Source organism: Typopeltis vanoorti, chromosome 14 (genome assembly GCF_054136105.1).
Source record: "Typopeltis vanoorti isolate ZY-2024b chromosome 14, IOZ_Tvanoo_1.0, whole genome shotgun sequence".
Taxonomy (NCBI): Eukaryota; Metazoa; Arthropoda; class Arachnida; order Uropygi; family Thelyphonidae; genus Typopeltis; species Typopeltis vanoorti.
Window position 1 is genome coordinate 95,186,616 of NC_143562.1, and position 18,528 is coordinate 95,205,143.

Sequence of the window (18,528 nt, forward strand, 5' to 3'; positions counted from 1 at the left end):
TTATCCGTTGGGCTCTATCTTATACTAAATAGCTGCAAATAAACAAATCAGATATCATTAGCAAAGCTCGTTTGCCCATTCTATATCCTCTATTCTCTGAAATACCATATCTCTTGAATTGTAAATATCTCCATGTTTATCTCATTCTCTGCGAATTAAGTCACACTAATGCTTATAACTTTTGTCCAAGTTGAGACAATTACTTCTGGCAGAAAAAAAATCAGCTAACACCTTTGTACCCTATCTAGCTTTTGGAGACTGAGTGAGAAGTTCAATCTCCACCGTTAGCCAATCAGAGATAGCTTGCCCATGTCTATCACTAATTATAGGCAGCTACTGAGGAAGAGACTAGTAAACAGTTTAGGCACCAAGAGATGGAGCCTAACCATAGCAGAATATGCTACTGTCTGATATAGTGTGGGTACTACGGTCGATTTTCTTGAGTTTACGGGACAAAAACTTGAGTTTCCGGAGGAAAAATCCCGCTTGCCCGTGCCTACTTCTGGCATTACTATACAGAAATTGCAAATTCTCGTTATTCTACTTCCCTTACACGTTCTATTCATCTCGATAAACCATTATATAAAAGACAGTGACTCAGACTATTAAAAAGGAATTTATTCGATGTGAATAGTTCTTCATTAATATATATGACAGCAAAGATGGTCAAAATCTCGAGAATTAGAAAAATGCTTGTACTTCTGAAGGAGGACAACAGGGGATTCGTTTCTTGATTCAAAAGAATATAAAGTACTGGTCATACACTTTAAATCTGTGAACATAAGGTTCTTGCTCTAATGAGATTAGAGTGTGCACTACTAAATTTGTGAGTAATACAAATATACGTAACGACAACCTCATTTAACGAACAAGAAGATGGCTTTGACCAACTCAAAGAAGACTTTCTTTTAGTATAAGTTGATTGGAATGCAAATGTTGGGATTACTTATATTGGAAGATATATTCTCCTTTGTTGCATGCTTTGAGCTATGAGAAATAAATGATGTGGATAGGAATTGGTAGGATTTGCTTCACAGAATGATTTATCCAGAACCAAGGGAATTGTTCCATAAGATACGTCACGGAAATAAACCTGAATCTATAATTACTCAGATTCTGAGTATTTGTATTCTTAATAAAGTAAAATCCGATAACACATTTTATTATCTAACGAGACTAAGGGAGGTTATGTAATCCTGACTATGAAGACTAGTGATGACCAATTCTAAATCCCTAACTCCTACATTCTACATGATTATCTGAATAATGAAAACTATATGCTCTTCTTCTTCAGCTTGATTCACACTGAAGTTGAGTCACTGCAGCCAATCAACTTCCTCCACTCAAATATTGGACAGATCCAATATTTCTTCTCTCGACCAAGGCCTTGGAGGTTCCCTTTCAAGTTTTCCAGCCATCAATGTTTAGGGCTTCCCTTTCTTGTTTTTTTCCCACCTCGGTCTTGATTCTCTAATATTCCTAGATACTTCGGTTTGCTTCATTATTCCCCTGATCAATGAGTTTTTGATCTTGTCCAATCTTGTTGCATCATTTGCAAGTCTCAGGTATATCTATTCTCTTCTCCCATCTCTTGATCATCTGCCAGATCTCACTGCTATACATTACTGCAGGTTTTTCTACCATTTTATAATTTTCCTTTTAATTTGATAGGCATTTCTGTATCACATAAGATATCTGAAACCTTTTCCCAACCTCACTGTATCCTCATATTGACTTGAGATTCAGGTATCCATGACGTTGAACTTATCATCCTAGGTATGTGAACCTAGACACATGTGACATGCCTGTGCTCTGCAATAGTATTCTTTCTGCAGCTTTACTACAATACATGTACCCTGCTTATTTCTACTGATCCTTGAAACACTGGCTTCCAAAGTTTCCTCCATTGCTCAAGTCTTTCTTCTGCTTCTTGCTCAGACTTTGCGCAAATTAGCACATCATCATCAGCAAACATCATCATTCACAGTGATTCAATTCTTCCAGTCTCTGTCATCACATCCAAGAGCATGACAAATAAGAAGGGCTCAAAGCTGACCCTTGATGAACTACGACTTTACTGGCAATTCCTCAGTAGTTCCAACTCCACATCTCATCCTTGTTTTACTACAGTCATATGTTTTGCTCAGGATGTACATAATTTTCTGGAATAATTTTCTTCCTAGTGTTTCTCCATATATCTTTTTTTTTGGACTTTCAAAGGACTTTCCAAATCAATGAAGACTAAAAAACGTGTTCCATGGTACTATTCCAGTACCTTCCTATGAGCTGTCTTAAAGTGAAGAATGCATCAATTGTTCTCCGATAGGGTATAAATCCAAATTACTCTTCACTAATTGATGCTAAGTCTGTCAATCTCGTCTCCATTACCCTTTCCTATATCTTCAAAGTTTAATTCCTCTTTAGTTGCTAGGACTGGATATCATTTTCGTTCTTATATATTGGAACCAATATACTCCATCTCCATTACTCTGGCATTCTCTGTTTCAATAATTCTGTTAAAAGCCTTCATTAACTGACTCACTCCCAATTCATTTCGACATTTCCATAACTCCACGAGGATGTTATCCGTTCCATCTGGCCTCCAATTTTTATTCTTTCTCAGGACTTCGTCCAATTCTATTCTTGTTATGTTAGGAATTGGTGCCATTACGATATCTCCTCCATTCTTTTCTATATCCCTATTTATTTCATTCATTTATTTCTCAATATATTATTTTCGACTTGCTAACATCTTCATAACGAATGGTACCGTCCTCTCTCTTCATCATACTGGCTTGGAATATGTTTACTTTTTCACTCCTTTTGTGTGGCTATCCTGAGGGCCCTTTTGACACCTTCTTCATTATCCAGACTTTTCATACAGGTTAGCATAGGCTTCAGCTTTAGATCATGCTATGGGGCTCTTCGCTGTTTTTTTTTTTGTTTGCTTTTTGTTTCTCTATATGTTCTTCTTTCTCATCACCTATTAGCTAGTGGCTATGCGCTTCGCAACCATATGCCTCGGAAAAGGTGTGTCCTAGGTTCGATTCTCGTCGACGACGTGAGGAGCTTAAGGATCTTCCTCAGCCATAACGGAACTTGGGAGTGGACAGCAGGTTTTTTTCCAGTTTATCTGGGGTTTTTCATCCTGCAAGCAGGCAAACCGGCCCCGTGAGCATAACCGGATACAGTCAAAAATACGTAAGACAAGAATACTTAAGAGACCCGAGCCCTGATAAAAATAGGGGGATTGAAGTGGTGCCGCACTTCCCCGTAAAAGGGACTCATCGCCGTTGAATCACCATACGAAATGAATGAATCAATCACCTATTCTATATGAATAATTACTTAAAGGAATCTGTGGCTGACCATTGAAGTAGTCGGATGGCCACAGAAATTTCAAGTTGCTCTCTCTGAAACGAGACTAAAGGCGGTATCGGAACAACCGTTTGTCGGAAAATCGGTGACGTACTTGTAACAGTTATTACTATTATATAGCAGGCACAAAAGCATCTAGTTAATAAAAAAGTAAACAAAACAAATGAACGTTTATTAGCTGTATGGCTAATATTCACTTGTATGATAGTGCATGGCTCAAGTCTTAATACCGAGGAATACGACGTCACCTTTATTGCTGTGGGTCCATGCCCTGGTGCGTTCATTGTCGTATGTTTATTTAGTCGCTTTTACGGCACAAGCTGAGTAGTATCTTTATCAACGATCGGATTTTGGGGATTAAAAAAAAAACATTTGAATGATTTTTTAAAATACCATAGCAGATATTGTCCACGCACACGTCGGAATATCTACCTAACTATTGGAAATGGCGAGACAGTCAGTCATCATCCTCAGTCGTTGTGTTGTCAACAGTTGAATTCATGGCATACAAACGTTACAGATATTAATGATATCTGACACTGTATTATAAAAGAACATTTCATAGATTTATTCATTTATGTTAGCAAGAAAACGAATAAGTTGGCTGTTTAGTCTTGTAATACTGCAATCCAATTTTAGCCGAATGCCGGTTCGATGATTTCGAGACCTTTGTTTTAAACCAGTTTCCTAATCAGTCGAACTTTATCACAAACATGATAAAGTTCGACTGATTAGAACCCCCCCCCCCCCCAGCGGAAAATTATATTTTTATTTCGCATTTCGACCCTAGAACTCGTATACAATTTCTGACAGTAATATTAGCTACAGTTGGCATTACCACATAGAAATCCTTTCAATCCTAAATGACATTGCTGTCTGAAATACATCAAGACCTACAGAATATATATTTACTTTCGTAAATACAGAAATTTTCAGTGCTCATGAACTGATGTACCGTTGAAGATTAAGGTTGAAGCTGACTGATTTCCGAATGTTAAGGCTGCAAGAATGAAAAATGCATTCCAGAAATGGATATAAAAGGTAGAATAGAAATGGTAAAAAAAATTTCTTGTGATGAAATTAACACTGCAATTTAAATTTAGAGCTTAGAGTATGCATGGTTAAATGGTACACTAGTGGCCAAAATTGTGGAAACCATTTGGAAAGAGTGTATTTTTGAGATTTGATGGCTCATAACGCCACTTTTTTTGGTATAATACCATAAAATTATATATGAATGGAAAGATAATTTAATCAAGAATGTAATGCAATAACTTTTATGGAGGATTTTTTGTGGAATAGCAGTTATAAAGAAGAAAAGTGAAACACATAGAAAAAATGAAATTGACAAAAATTCTCACAATATGAGTAGAGCCTGTTTAGCTCAGTGGATGTGGCGTTTGCATACCACGGCGCTTGGCCGCACGAAGGAAGACTTGGTTTCGAGTCTAGTCGGTGACTACAGGAAATTTTTCTAAGCCTTTTTTCTACGATTCTCGAGTTAGTTGATCTCTGGCATGACAAGCGGGTTTTTTCTCCCGGAAATTCGGGTTTTTCGTCCCTTAAACTCAAGAAAATCGATCGTAGAACCCACATTATTTCTGACATTTAATCTCTGATATTTAGAGTATGCATGACCATTTTTACTGAAGATGGTAAACTAAATATAGAAATAGACAACAGAATCAGCAAAGCTGGTATCGTGGGAAGTCAATTGAATAAATTCATATGGAATAAGAAAGAAATTAGTCGGAACACTAAATTAGCTGTATACAAGACTGTGTTCAAACCAATTTTAACTTATGGATCTGAGAGCTGGGTCAGAAGTAAAACACTTGACCAAAGACTAGAGACCGCAGACATGAGAGTCCTGAGAAAGATTAGAGGCGTGAACAGATGGCATCAATGGCAATATCATATTAAAAATGAGGATATTAGGAAAGAACTTGACATTGTCAGCATCCAGGAATGCGTTAGCAGAGCTAATCTCAGATGGTATGGTCACTTAAATAGAATGGGAGAGGAAAGATTAGCAAAACAAGTGTTCTCTGCCAGGTTGGCAGGAAAACGACCCAGTGGAAGACCAAGATATAGGTGGATTGATACGGTACAAAGTGCCTTAGACGATAGAAATATAAGATCTGATAATGTTGGAGTCTTGACAAGTAACAGACTGATTTGGAGGAAAATTGTAGATAGGAAGTTAGTAATGATGTAATTTTTTCATGTAGTACTGTCATATCCTGTACACCCCTTGAGGGTACATGGCAGGAATTTGATGATGATGATGATGATGATGGCTAAATGGTAAATTAGTGGCCAAAATTGTGGAAACCATTTGTAAAGTGTGTATTTTTGAGATTTCAGACAATAATATTACCACATAGAAATCCTTTCAATCCTAAATGACATTGCTGTCTGAAATACATCAAGACCTACAGAATATATATTTACTTTCCTAATACAGAAATTTTTCGTGCTCATGAATTCATGTACCGTTGAGGATTAAGGTTGGAGCTGACCGATTTCCGAAAGATAGGACTTCAAGAATGAAAAATGCATTCCAGAAATGGAAATAAAAGGTAGAATAGAAATGTCAAAAAATTTTCTTCTGATGAAATTAACACTGCAATTTAAATTTAGAGCTTAGAGTACGCATTTAATCTCTGAAATTAATTATCAGAGATTAAATACGAGGGTTAGGGACCACGAGATGGCACCGTCTGTGGAGCCCTCTCCCTTCGCTGCGTGCTGCTTAATTAGTGATAGCCTTGGGCCAGCTATCTCTGATTGGGTTCTAGTGGAGATTGAACTGCCCACTCAGTCTCCAAAAGTTAGATAGGGCTAAAAACAGCCTCGCCTAATCCCTGTATATACGGGAATAAAAAGGCGTTAGCTGATTTTTTTTTTGGCTTAGTTGGGTAGCCTTTAGCGTTAATACGGCCTTACAACGCCTTCCCATGGAGTGAACCATGTATAATGTGAAACCAAGATTGAATTATTTCTTCTATTATTTGGTTTTATTGGTGAGTTGCTTCTGACTAACGAGTTTTTTTAGTCGGCTCCATAGAATTTCGATTGGGTTAAGGTCTGGTCTATTCCCAGGCCACTCCAGCAGTGGAATATGATTATCTTGAAACCAGTTTCTGCACACAGCAGCAACATGACATAGAGCTGAATCCAATTGAAATATACACGCTTCATTGTCTTGGGAAAGATCACATGCGGAAAGCTTCAGTTTGGGTTCAAGTATTTCATTTATGTGTTTTGGGGCATTTATATTCCCAGTAATCATACAAATTCTGTCCACACCTTTAGACGTCATACAACTCCGGATCATAACACTAAGTGGGTGTTTCACTGTAGGTGTAATGCAATCAGGATGCAAATCTTCTCCGATTCTTCTCCTTACGTATTTTATGCCATCACTATCAAACAGGTTGATTTTGGTCTCATCACTCCAAATAACACTGTTCCGCTGTCCAGTTAACATGGGTTTAAGCTCAATTTAATCTTTTCAATCTTTGTTTGAGAGATAAAAATGGATTTTTTCGTGGAATTCTAGCATTTAGACCAAATTCCTGCAGTCTGCGCCGAACAGTCCTTGCACTCAATTTCACATTGTATTGCACCATTTCATCTTGAATATGCCCAGATGATTTTCTTCTATCACATAGCCACAGTCTCTCAATTTTTCTATCATCACTTGCTGTTGTGCACATTTTCCTGTCTTTACCAGTATGGTTTTGTAATGACTGAGTCTCCTTGTACTGCTTCGAAAATTTAGAAATGTCACCTTTGGTTAAGTTTCCACCAATTTTTCTTTTAATTTCTTCATAACTGTAGCCTTGTTCACTTAATAGTACTATTTTACATCGCTTTCTGGGAGACCAGTCAACTCTTTGCGCCATTTCTTTAATTTTATTATGTTTTACAAGCTCACTAAATGAAAGAACACAAAAATAAACCAATCAACTTGATAGCAATCACATAACACACTGACAAATGTCCTCCTCTCAGCTCCAATACATGACATGAATAGCTGAATTCTACTCTGACCTAGGAGGCTCGTTGCCAAAACAAGATGACACCTGATTGGCTCTCTAAACACTCATGCTCATTGGCTACATTCAAATGAAAAAAGCTACTTCATATCAATCTAACCAAGTTGTGCTTCTTTTTTCTGGTTATTTGGCTATAACGTTTCATAGAATACAGATAATTGAACAAACTTTATTGCATTATATTCTTGATTAAATTATCCTTCCATTGATATATATAATTTTATGGTATTACACCAAAAAACGTGGTGTTATGAACCATCAAATCTCAAAATTACACTTTTTCCAAAAGGTGTCCACAATTTTGGCCACTAGTGTATTTATGGTCTGTACTGCTGCACGCTGCAGAGACTTCGACCTTGAAGACAACATCGACAGCATCGTGAATCCTTTGAGATGTGGTAATACACGCGCAGTGACGCACTCAGGATTTAATATCTTGGGGGGGGGCGAGTTGAGTAGATGATTCGAGAATACACGCTACGCATCGCATGCGACCTATATCTCAGCATCTGCAATGATCGCTAATTCATAAGTAGTATAGAAATAGAAGACACGACACAATGTAACTAAAAAAATGAATTTTAATTAGGAAATGATTTTTAGAAAACTTTCTAGTTTTTATTTTTTCCTTTTTTCTTTGGGGGGGGGGGAAGGACACTGTACAGACGAATGTTAAAAACCCCATGGACATAGAAAACGTCCAATCAAGCAGTACATGAACAAATGGGAAATCACATGCACTTTTAGATACCATAAAAAAAAAAGAACTGCATATCTTGGTCAACTATTTCGTAATGAAAAATATTAGATACTTCAAGTAACTAGAACAAGAACATGGAGGAAGAAGAAAATCTTGGCTGGCAGACATCAGATGGCTGAGGATCGCTCGAAATTTGCCAAGGTGGTCGTCGACCTCCGATAGGAGATGGCACTCAAAGAAGAAGAAAACAGACTACAAGAACTTCTTCTTTTCCATTAACAAATATAAAAGAATTCACAAGAATTTTTCCATATGAAGACAAAGTTAGTTGATAAGATATGTTGTTCATATATGCAGAATGTCCGAAATGATTGTGTACTGAAGAACAGCCCAGATGTTTTATAATTTGAGTATTTGTTTATATTGCTAATACCCACAAAAGACAATTTCAATTTCAACCCTATAGTCAATTTTTGTACCGATAAGCTAAGGGTAATTTTTATGGATAATTTATTTTCATTTATTTATCATTGTTTTTAATTTAATTATTACATAGTTCAGAATCCCTGCTCTAGGGAGGAAACATTGAACATTTTCAAGCCACTACAGGCCTCCAATAAGCAGGGAAGTGATATCACACTAAGTAGTGACATTCATCGCCAACCTAGGGACAATTACAAACATTCATTCCGGAATTCAAACCTGCAACCTCTTGGTTAAAGAGCAGATACACTGACCACTCGCCCAACCAGTGTGGCTTACATCTTAACCAAATTAAATAGTTACATTTGAAAAATAATTAAACTTTGTATGAGATATAGTTTTTAGCACTAAGTATTAACAAGATTAAGGCATAAGGCAGTACGGAACATCACTGAAATCAAATATAAGTTGAAGTCAATTAAAATTGTATGCCACCATCAAGGAACATGGTGAATGCATATGACATGAGAGCAAAATATGCAAAATGGTTTTAAAATTAGTAAAATAGGATTGATTATACAGCTAAAGTGGTGCAAATACAACCAAAGTATTTGCAGAGTATTCCAATGCAAATACTATTTTTTCCCATCTGAATACTTATTTTCTTTCTCCCCCGTCCCTCAACCGTCTAGACCCTACAGATCTATTCTAAACTGGACAAGTCAGTATTGTCAAAAAAAGAGGAGACACTATATTTTTGCAAGAAAAAGGACTGGAGAATGCTTTGAGATCTTATCATTCCACAGAAAGATGGTATGAATATCACCGTTTAGAACACTGACTATACATCTGTGTTAGTAAACATATCCGTGTCAAGAGATGGATGATTCTGACTAGATGATCTTCTGTGGTTCTATTGGAGGCAACGGTACTCTACTAGTCATAAGGTAGATATTACACTCTGCTGATGAAATGAATAATTGCTGATTACTATTTTCATTAACTAAGACAGGAAATCTTAGATCTGATGAAGAAAAGAAGAGATATGAAAAGAGTTTTGAATGACACCAATAAAATAGAATATACGGAAATTTGTAAAACTATACGTAAAAGGATGAAACATGAACTTAGATCGCATAATACTAGGAAAATTAAAGAAACAATAGAAAACAATAGTAATATGAAGGTCCTATGACGTACACTATCAGTTTGAACAAAGGAAATAGCTGCTGTAAGAGGAAAAAATGGTGAACTGATAAAAAATAGAGATGCAATAATCAAAAGAATTCAGGAATTTTATACTGAACTCTATGAAGACAAAGACTGGGACATCCAAGAATCATCTATGGGTTATTCAAGTGAGGAAGAACATGATGCCCCTGAGATCTTACAAGGTGAAGTGGAAATGGCACTGAGGGAAATGAAGAATGGAAAGGCCCCAGGAGAAAATGGAATTATGGTAGACTTCTTAAAACTGGGAGGAAGCCCTGTCATCAAACAATTGAGTAAACTCTTCAATACATGCTTAAAACAGAGAAATATTACGACAAATTGGAACAATTCACGTCTAATATTAATTTTTGAAAAGGGCAATAAGGAAGAAATTAAAAACTACACACCTATAAGCCCTACTCCCCACCATATATAAAGTTTTCACAAAAATTATAAATAATAGAATTAAATCTAAACTAGAGGGAATGCAATCCTGTGAACAAGCTGGATTTAGGAAGAATTACAATACTTTGAACCATATCATTACATTACATTACATTAAGACAGCTCATTGAAAAATCAATTGAATAAAATACTTATGTCTGGCCTATCTATATAGACTATGAAAAAGCATTTGATTCAGTTAGAACAGCTGCAATACCAAAAGCACTTGAAACCCAGGGAACTGAGAAACCATATATTGAAACAATAAATCATATTTGCAATAATGCAACTTCTGTAATTAAATTATATAAAAACAGTGAAAAGTTCCCAATGCAAAAAGGCATCCGGCAAGGCGACACCATATCAGCCAAATTATTTACAGCTGCACTAGAAGTCTTCAGAAGCCTTAATTGGGAAACAAAAGGAATAAACATAAATGGAGAAAGGCTGCGTCATCTGAAATTTGCAGATGATATTGTTCTAATAGCAGATAATCTTGAAGATCTGAAAGAAAGGCTAAACGAAGCCTCCAGAGAAATTGGATTAAAAATAAATAGAGAAAAAACAAAAATAACGATGAATAAATACATAAACCACAGAACTATCAAAGTTGAAAACCATGAAATAGAACAAGTTACTTCATATTTATATTTGGGCCAATTTTTATCCTTTGAGGAGTGCCAAAGAAAAGAGATTGAACGAAGAATTCACCTTGGATGGATGGCTTATGGGAAAATGAGAGACATATTCAGAAGTGACATCCCTATGAGTCTAAAACGGAAAGCTTTCGATCAGTGCATACTTCCTGTCCTAACATATGGAGGAGAAATATGGACTTTAACAGAAGCCCTAAACAAAAAGCTGAGAACAACACAACATTGCATGGAAAGAAGTATACAAAAAATAACATTAAGAGATAGGAAGACAAATATCTGGATAAGATCTCAAACAGGTGTCATGGATATTGTAAAATACATTAAACAGGCTAAGTGGAGATGGACTAGAAAAACAACAGAGTGGAGACCAGTGGATGGAGCAAGACAAAGAGGAAGACCGAGAAGAAGGTGGAGAGATGAAGTGGAACAAATCGAAGGAGTGAGATGGATGGGGGAAGCAGAAAACCGAGTAATCTGGAAAATCATGGGGGAGACCTTCGTCCAGCAGTGGACAGAACCAGAAGGTTGAAGAAGAAGAAGACTTTTTTCATTGCTTTACAGAACACCGATAGGATAACAAAAGGTTCAATAATCTGGCGGCAGATATTTATTTATTTATTATTGTTATTTCTATTATTACGTGACATCTCCAGGGAGTCTAAGGACTCATCGTGGGAGGAGAGGGCACATTCAGGTATCATATACTAAACAGGGAAAAAGTCTATATTCAGTTGGTTGAGAAACGATTATAAAGAGAGATATGGTGCTCTCTGTATAATCGTTTATAGCATAAGGACGGCGACAATAAAGACGTAAATGCAATAGAACTATATGGCGAGTTATGTGCTATCCGGGATATTTTTCGGAAGAATAATTTAAATATTCAAAACTCTTTCGATATTCTTAATTTTATTGTGTCCAATAATTTATCTTTCCCTAACTCTTCAATTGCTTTAAGAATACTATTAACCTTACCTGTTAGTGGAGCAAGCGGAGAACGTTCCTTTTCCAAGTTGAAATTGATTAAAACCTACTTAAGAACAAGTATGTCACAAAATTGGATTGTTAGTTTGGCGTTAATAGCTATTGAAAATGATATATGTGCGGAATTAGACGTTAAGACAATTATTTCTAATTTTGTGAATATGAAATCAAAAACCCTCTAAAATTTTAATTAAAAGAATTTCAAGTATATTTATGTAATTTAATTTATTTTCTGTTATTCTCTAAATATTTTATTTTTCGAATACTTATATTAAATGTTCTAATTATTTCTACATTCTTTTCTTATTTTCTCATCTATTTTGAGTTTCTTTTTTTTCCTAAAAGATAGTTCCATTTATAAAAATTATTAAAAACTAATAATTATATGAAGTGTCAAAGGCTTCAATTCGGCGACGTGAAATTTATTAAGTTAAGGGATATTACATCCCATATTGTTTCATAGCCGAATAAGAAACTCAGAGTTTCATGCCCAATATAGAAACTATATAAAATTCGGCGAGTCCAAGCGTAAGCAAATACCTGGATAGTGTAACACGTAGTCCATCTGGTAGTGCAATACTGAGGCAACTCATAGCAAAGGTGGAGGCAATACAGTAATACAATAGTAATACAGCTCCTAGGAGTTGGGTTTCATTATGAGTAAATACCAAGAATAGTGATCGGAGCTTGCGCCAGTATCGATATCTGGTATCCACCGGCACTGGATACCAGATATCGATACTAAATATCGATATCTGCAGTGATTTATTCAAAGAAAATAATAAATACGTGTTGACAACACTTGCGCGTCTCAGACGCGGCGTCTGTTCTGTAATAGCGTCAGTTTTTGTTTTGTCTGTATGCTAACCGGTGGCTTTGTTGTTCAATGCTGGTAGTTTACATTTCGTATTTTTTTAAATTTTAAGTTTTATTTTTTAAATCTTTAAGTCTATCCTTGCAATGTCAAAGAGGCGAAACTGAAGTTTCAATGATGATCTCCAGAAATAATTCAATTTTATTAAACTGGACAAGCTGTGTGTTGATGAAACAAAAAAGTGGTATGCCAACATTGTAATGTCCATTTTTTCGTTGCTCATGGGCAGAAGCAACATCTACATCTACATAGCCAGAAACATAAGGATGCTGAAAACACTCTGGCTTCAGATTAAAAAAAAAAAAAAAAACATTAGTTCGTTTATAGTGAGACGTGATGGTGATACCAAAAGTGATAAAATTGCACAAGTGAAGCTTCTGTTGCTTATTATACTATGCTTCACGGCCAAAGTTTTCGCACAAATGACAGCTTGTGGACATTGATCAATAAAATTTATGAACCAAGATTTTTTTCCAGCGTACCAAATCAGAAGCAATAATTACCAGCATTTTATCACCATACATATTGGGCAAAGTAAAACTTTTTTATCATCTTACTTTTTCATGAATACAGAATATCCCCCCCACCGTCCCTTTTTTGCCATTCGAATAGGCGTTATGGTCTCAAGAAAATATGGTCAGCCTACCGTATACCCTACCTTCTGAATAAATAGAAGACACACAGCAAATATAAACAGTATATCGCCTTCAAACTCTCCTGGAAGTTAACTACTTTCTAACTACCTATTAAATATAAATTATCACCTCTTCCGTTGCCTGTTATTTATCGATTACCCCGTTGAAAGACTAGCGATTCCGCCGAGATTAGAATACAAAAACATTAAGATGATATAAGATTTCTGGAATCAGCAGGTTTAGAAATTGCTTCTCGTGCCAGTGACACTAGAGACAAAGTTTAATGGAATCAAGCATAAGCGATTAACTAGAGAATATTTAAATTTGATCATCTCTTTCTTGAATCATGTCAAGTCCTATGACACTATCCTAATTTTAATCAAACAGACTGCATGCCGAGAAGTAATTACAATTAAGATTATACGTTTTTAAGTACAGAAACTATACCTGTTTCCTTTGAACTTTAATAGTGTTTCCTTCTACTCGCACGACTGCGACAGAGACAGGAATGTATGATTACGCTGTATGACTCGTTCTTGCGTTCATATTTTAAATGTTGTGGCATGTCTACTGCATTCTCTAATTATCAAAATATATATAGGAGTGTTTAATGAATTTTGATCAATATATCATTTAGATCAATATATAGCAGCATTTAATAAATTGCAGCCCGTGTAGCTCAGTTGAATATGAGACAGAGAATCGGGTAATTGAGAGCAGCACCCCAGGGCTTAACACCTACGGTCACGAGGAATGTAATGAGAATAACTCTCCGCTAAAGGCAAAGGAAGGGATTATCAGGGCGGGCGAGGAGACTAACAGCCAAACATCAGTATTCAATTCAGAAAAAGTAACAAAACCTGAAACTACAGAGAAAAAAAATCACTCCGAATAACACGAATGAAGTTAAATAATAATTGCCCGGTTGAAGATGAAGAACTTCCAAACATTGAAATAATTCAAACCATCTCGGTAACACAAATTACAGAAAAAAGTAAAACGTTTTTAGAAAACGAAGTAGAGAAATCAGAATGGAATACTAAACAGACCCCAGTAAAGTGAGCAAAAATGAAGTTTACGCCTAACATTACCAAAATCTGGAAGTCAAAACCCAAAGAAAAAAAAATAGTTAGGGGTTCGGAAAGAAAAGGCTCTAGAAAACTTTCAACTTTCTAACTATGACTCACAATCTAAAAATCATCACACTAAATGTAAACGGGCTAAATAATAAAACATCGATTCAACTAACAGTTAATTTAATCTTTCAACACAGACCCGATATACTTTCCCGATACAAGACAAGATACAAGACACTAGACTACACAACAACACTGACCCATCAAACGGCTTAAAATATAAGTTACAAACAATGTACCATATCGATGAAAAGCCAAACGGCTATTTTGTTCTGGCGAGGTTGATAAATTAAGGGGATAAAAATCCCTTATTGTTTTTCAGCCAGTAAGCGAAACTACGATCGAGAACTACGATCAGAACGTTTCATGCCGACGAACTGTCGGCGAATCCAAGCGTAAATGACCACTCGGTAGTGCCACACCTTGGTAGTGCCACGCCACTAGTCCCTCAGGAATAGTGAGTGATCTTGCTCCACCTTTGCAACGAGTTGCCGTGGTGTGGCACTACCAAGTGGTCATTTACGCTTGGATTCGCCGACAGTTCGTCGCATGAAACGTTCAGATCGTAGTTCTCGATCGTAGTTTCGCTTACTGGCTGAAAAACATTAAGGGATTTTTATCCCCTTTACTTAATGTACCATATCGTTGCCGAAGAGGCTCAGACCAATGGAATAGGTGGAGTTACTACACTAATAAAAAAATCGGAAAACCTCCAGATATTATCCCATGATGTAGTAATCAGGCATAGAGTTCTGGAGGTCGAGCTCCTTTGGCAGAAAAAAATACACAACATAATTAAGATATATGGACCAGCCACGCATAATCATAAGACCACCTTCTGGGAGGAAGTGCGACACTATATTCAACAAAAAATTAACCCAATAATAGAAAGAGATATGAACTTTACAGAACAACCACGAGAGGATCAAGAACACCCAAACTTACTTCCGCAGAAAAATTTCACAAGAGTTTTCACCCACTGTGGCCTATCAGATGCCTTCAGAATCTTGCATCCCCAAAAGAAGGAATTCACATATTTTGCACCCAGAACGCCTCTAGAATAGACCGCATATACATCCAAATATTCAGAAATATAAAGGTCAAAACTGTACAACACACACCTGTCATGTTTAGCGATCACCATATGGTGATGGCTGAACTACAATATCAACAAACAGAAACAGCTGATAAGTTTACAAACAGAAATTTTCCCCAATGGAAATTTAATAAACACCTTAAAAATGACGATGAATTCAACAATAACATAGAGAAAATAGTTGAGGAAATAGAATCCATAGAAAATGCTGTAACAGCCTGGGAGAAATTTAAACACATGACAAAACAAACAGCAATCAAAATCAGTAGAATAAAAAAGCAGCAACAAAGGAACAAACAGAACGCTGACACGAAGAAATTATCAATATTCTATCACCGCCATGAGAGAAATAATGAAAACATTAGAACAGAAATAAAAGAAATTAAACACCGCATAACTGCGAAACAGTTTCAGGAAATAGAAGGAGCATGGCTACGTGCTGGTCTCAAAATAATTGAAAATGATGAAGTCCTCGACAGCATTGCTGTTTGAGAAACAGGGCACACAAAACAGAGAATAAAAACCATAACATACGAAAGCCAAACCCTAAATAAAGACTCCGAAATAATTCGTGGTGTTCAAGAATACTTTTCTTCACTATTTCAAGAAAAACCCAGCAGTCAGGAGGAAATAGAAAGATTCCTTTCACTCCTCCCCAAAATCACCCAGCAGGAGGCTGAGGAGATCGACGCACCAATCACCGTAGCAGAATGCCATCTTATAGTGAAACAGCTCCCTGATAACAAATCACCAGATAAAGACGGACTAACAGGCGAATTCTATAAAGAATACTTCCCAAAATTTGAACATTTTGTTATTAAAATGATCAACGCGATGATTACAACACAGATAACGTCAGCAAAATTCAACACAGGACACATTGTACTACTACCAATGGTTGGGGATCAACAGAAGTTACAAGACATAAAAAACTGCAGAGGCATAACCCTACTGAATACTGATTACAAAATAATATCTAAAATATTTACAAACCGAATACAAATGCACCTCCATATACTTATCTCACCAGCACAATCATGTGCAGTGAAAGGAAGAAATATTCTTGACACAATAATCCATCTCCAATGCATTTGCGATTATTACAGCCTCACAGAAAATCCGTGTATTGTAATGGGTCTAGATATTCAAAAGGCTTTTGACAAAGTTAGCCACCAATACTGTTTGAAACATTAGACCGAATAGGAGTTGGAGTAAACTGTAAAGAAACGATTAAGCTTTTGTACAGAAACGCGGAAAGTAGGCTGATCATAAATAAAAATCTCTCAGCCTCTTTCCCAATAAAACGTTCCATCCGGCAAGGAGACCCGCTACACGTGACTCTATTTGTTCTACCCGTAGAACCACTCAATATAGCCATTAACACAAACAACAATATCAAAGGAACACATATACACGGAGAAATTGACGCCAAAATTTTGGCATATGCTGATGACGTCGATTTAACACTAGGAACACAAAAAATCCTCTGGACACAACACTCAAAATAATAAAGGACTTCAGCAAAGCCTCAGCACTGAATGTGAATCTGGCAAAATCCCACTGCAAAATAATTGGAAAGTGGGAAAACCAACCAAGGATTCCTTCAGGAATACAGGTGAATAATTACATACTAGTTCTGGGCATCAACATCGGAAGCTCAGAATCACACGAAGAACTGTGGAAAGAACTCCATGACGGCATAAAGAAGAAAATTAATTCAATGCGCCCTAGACAGCTGTCCGTCAGAGGAAGGTCCCGGGTTTGCAACATCTACCTAACATCTCGCCTGTGGTACCAGATACACAACACCCCGCATCACGGAAGGTGGGCCGAAAAAATACACAGGCTCTGCGCTACATACATCTGGGGCTCTCAGTATGAACCCTCTTCCATGCAGATCAACACTCTTCCATGAAGTTGAAGCTGGAGGTTTAGCATTGCTAAACATCCATCTGAAAACTCTCATCGGCAGAGCAATAACAGCAGCCCGAGCACACACAAAAACCTATTATGCCTATGTGGCAACGTTCATACAAAAGTGTTTGCCGCATAGGTTTATAAGCTCACTTCCAGATATAAAAAAACTAAGCTCGAGAATCTTCAAAGAAATAGCCAAAGGGTACACATATATGAAATACTCAGATACCGAAACCTTACTGACAATCATACCAAGAAAACTATGTAAAACATTAAGTCAAGTGACATTCCCACCTCCCCAATACAGGGAAATAAGAAAAGGAGAAATTAGGCTAAGTCCGGTGCTTAGCAAAGTTTTCCGACTTCCAATATCACCAAAATACAAAACATTCTTCTATAAAGTACATCATGCCTGTCTCCCCACAAAACTGTGGTGTGTAGCAAAAAAAAATCCCATTACAAGGCCCAGCTAAGTGTCATTTCTGTCCCGACCCAGAAACAATATATCATATTATGATATTCTGTAGTAAAACGTCCATAGTATGGAACACCATACAGAAATTCCTACATAAGACACAACCATTCTCTGAAAACACATTATTTTGGTTGGAAGACCAAAAAATGAAAAAAACAGAACTAATAATCATAATAATAACAATGTATGCAATATGGTCCCACAGGTGTGACAAAATACACGGAAGAGACACCAGACCAGACATACTAGCAAAAATTAACAATTATTTAAAGGAAATTATCATAAATACTACACAAACCAAAAGCATAACAACACAGCAATGGAGGAAACTCGGCCTAATTGAAGAAGAAGAAGAAGAAGAAGGAAAAATAAAACTTATACCGATAATGGAACCCCCGTAGTTAGTGGTAAACAAAAATGATAACCCACAATCTTAACAAAAAGCCTAATCCCAGACAAAGGTGCTGTTAACGTAGGCGAATTCGCCATAATGAGAGGAATATTGACAACAAGATATCATATCTAATAAAAAAA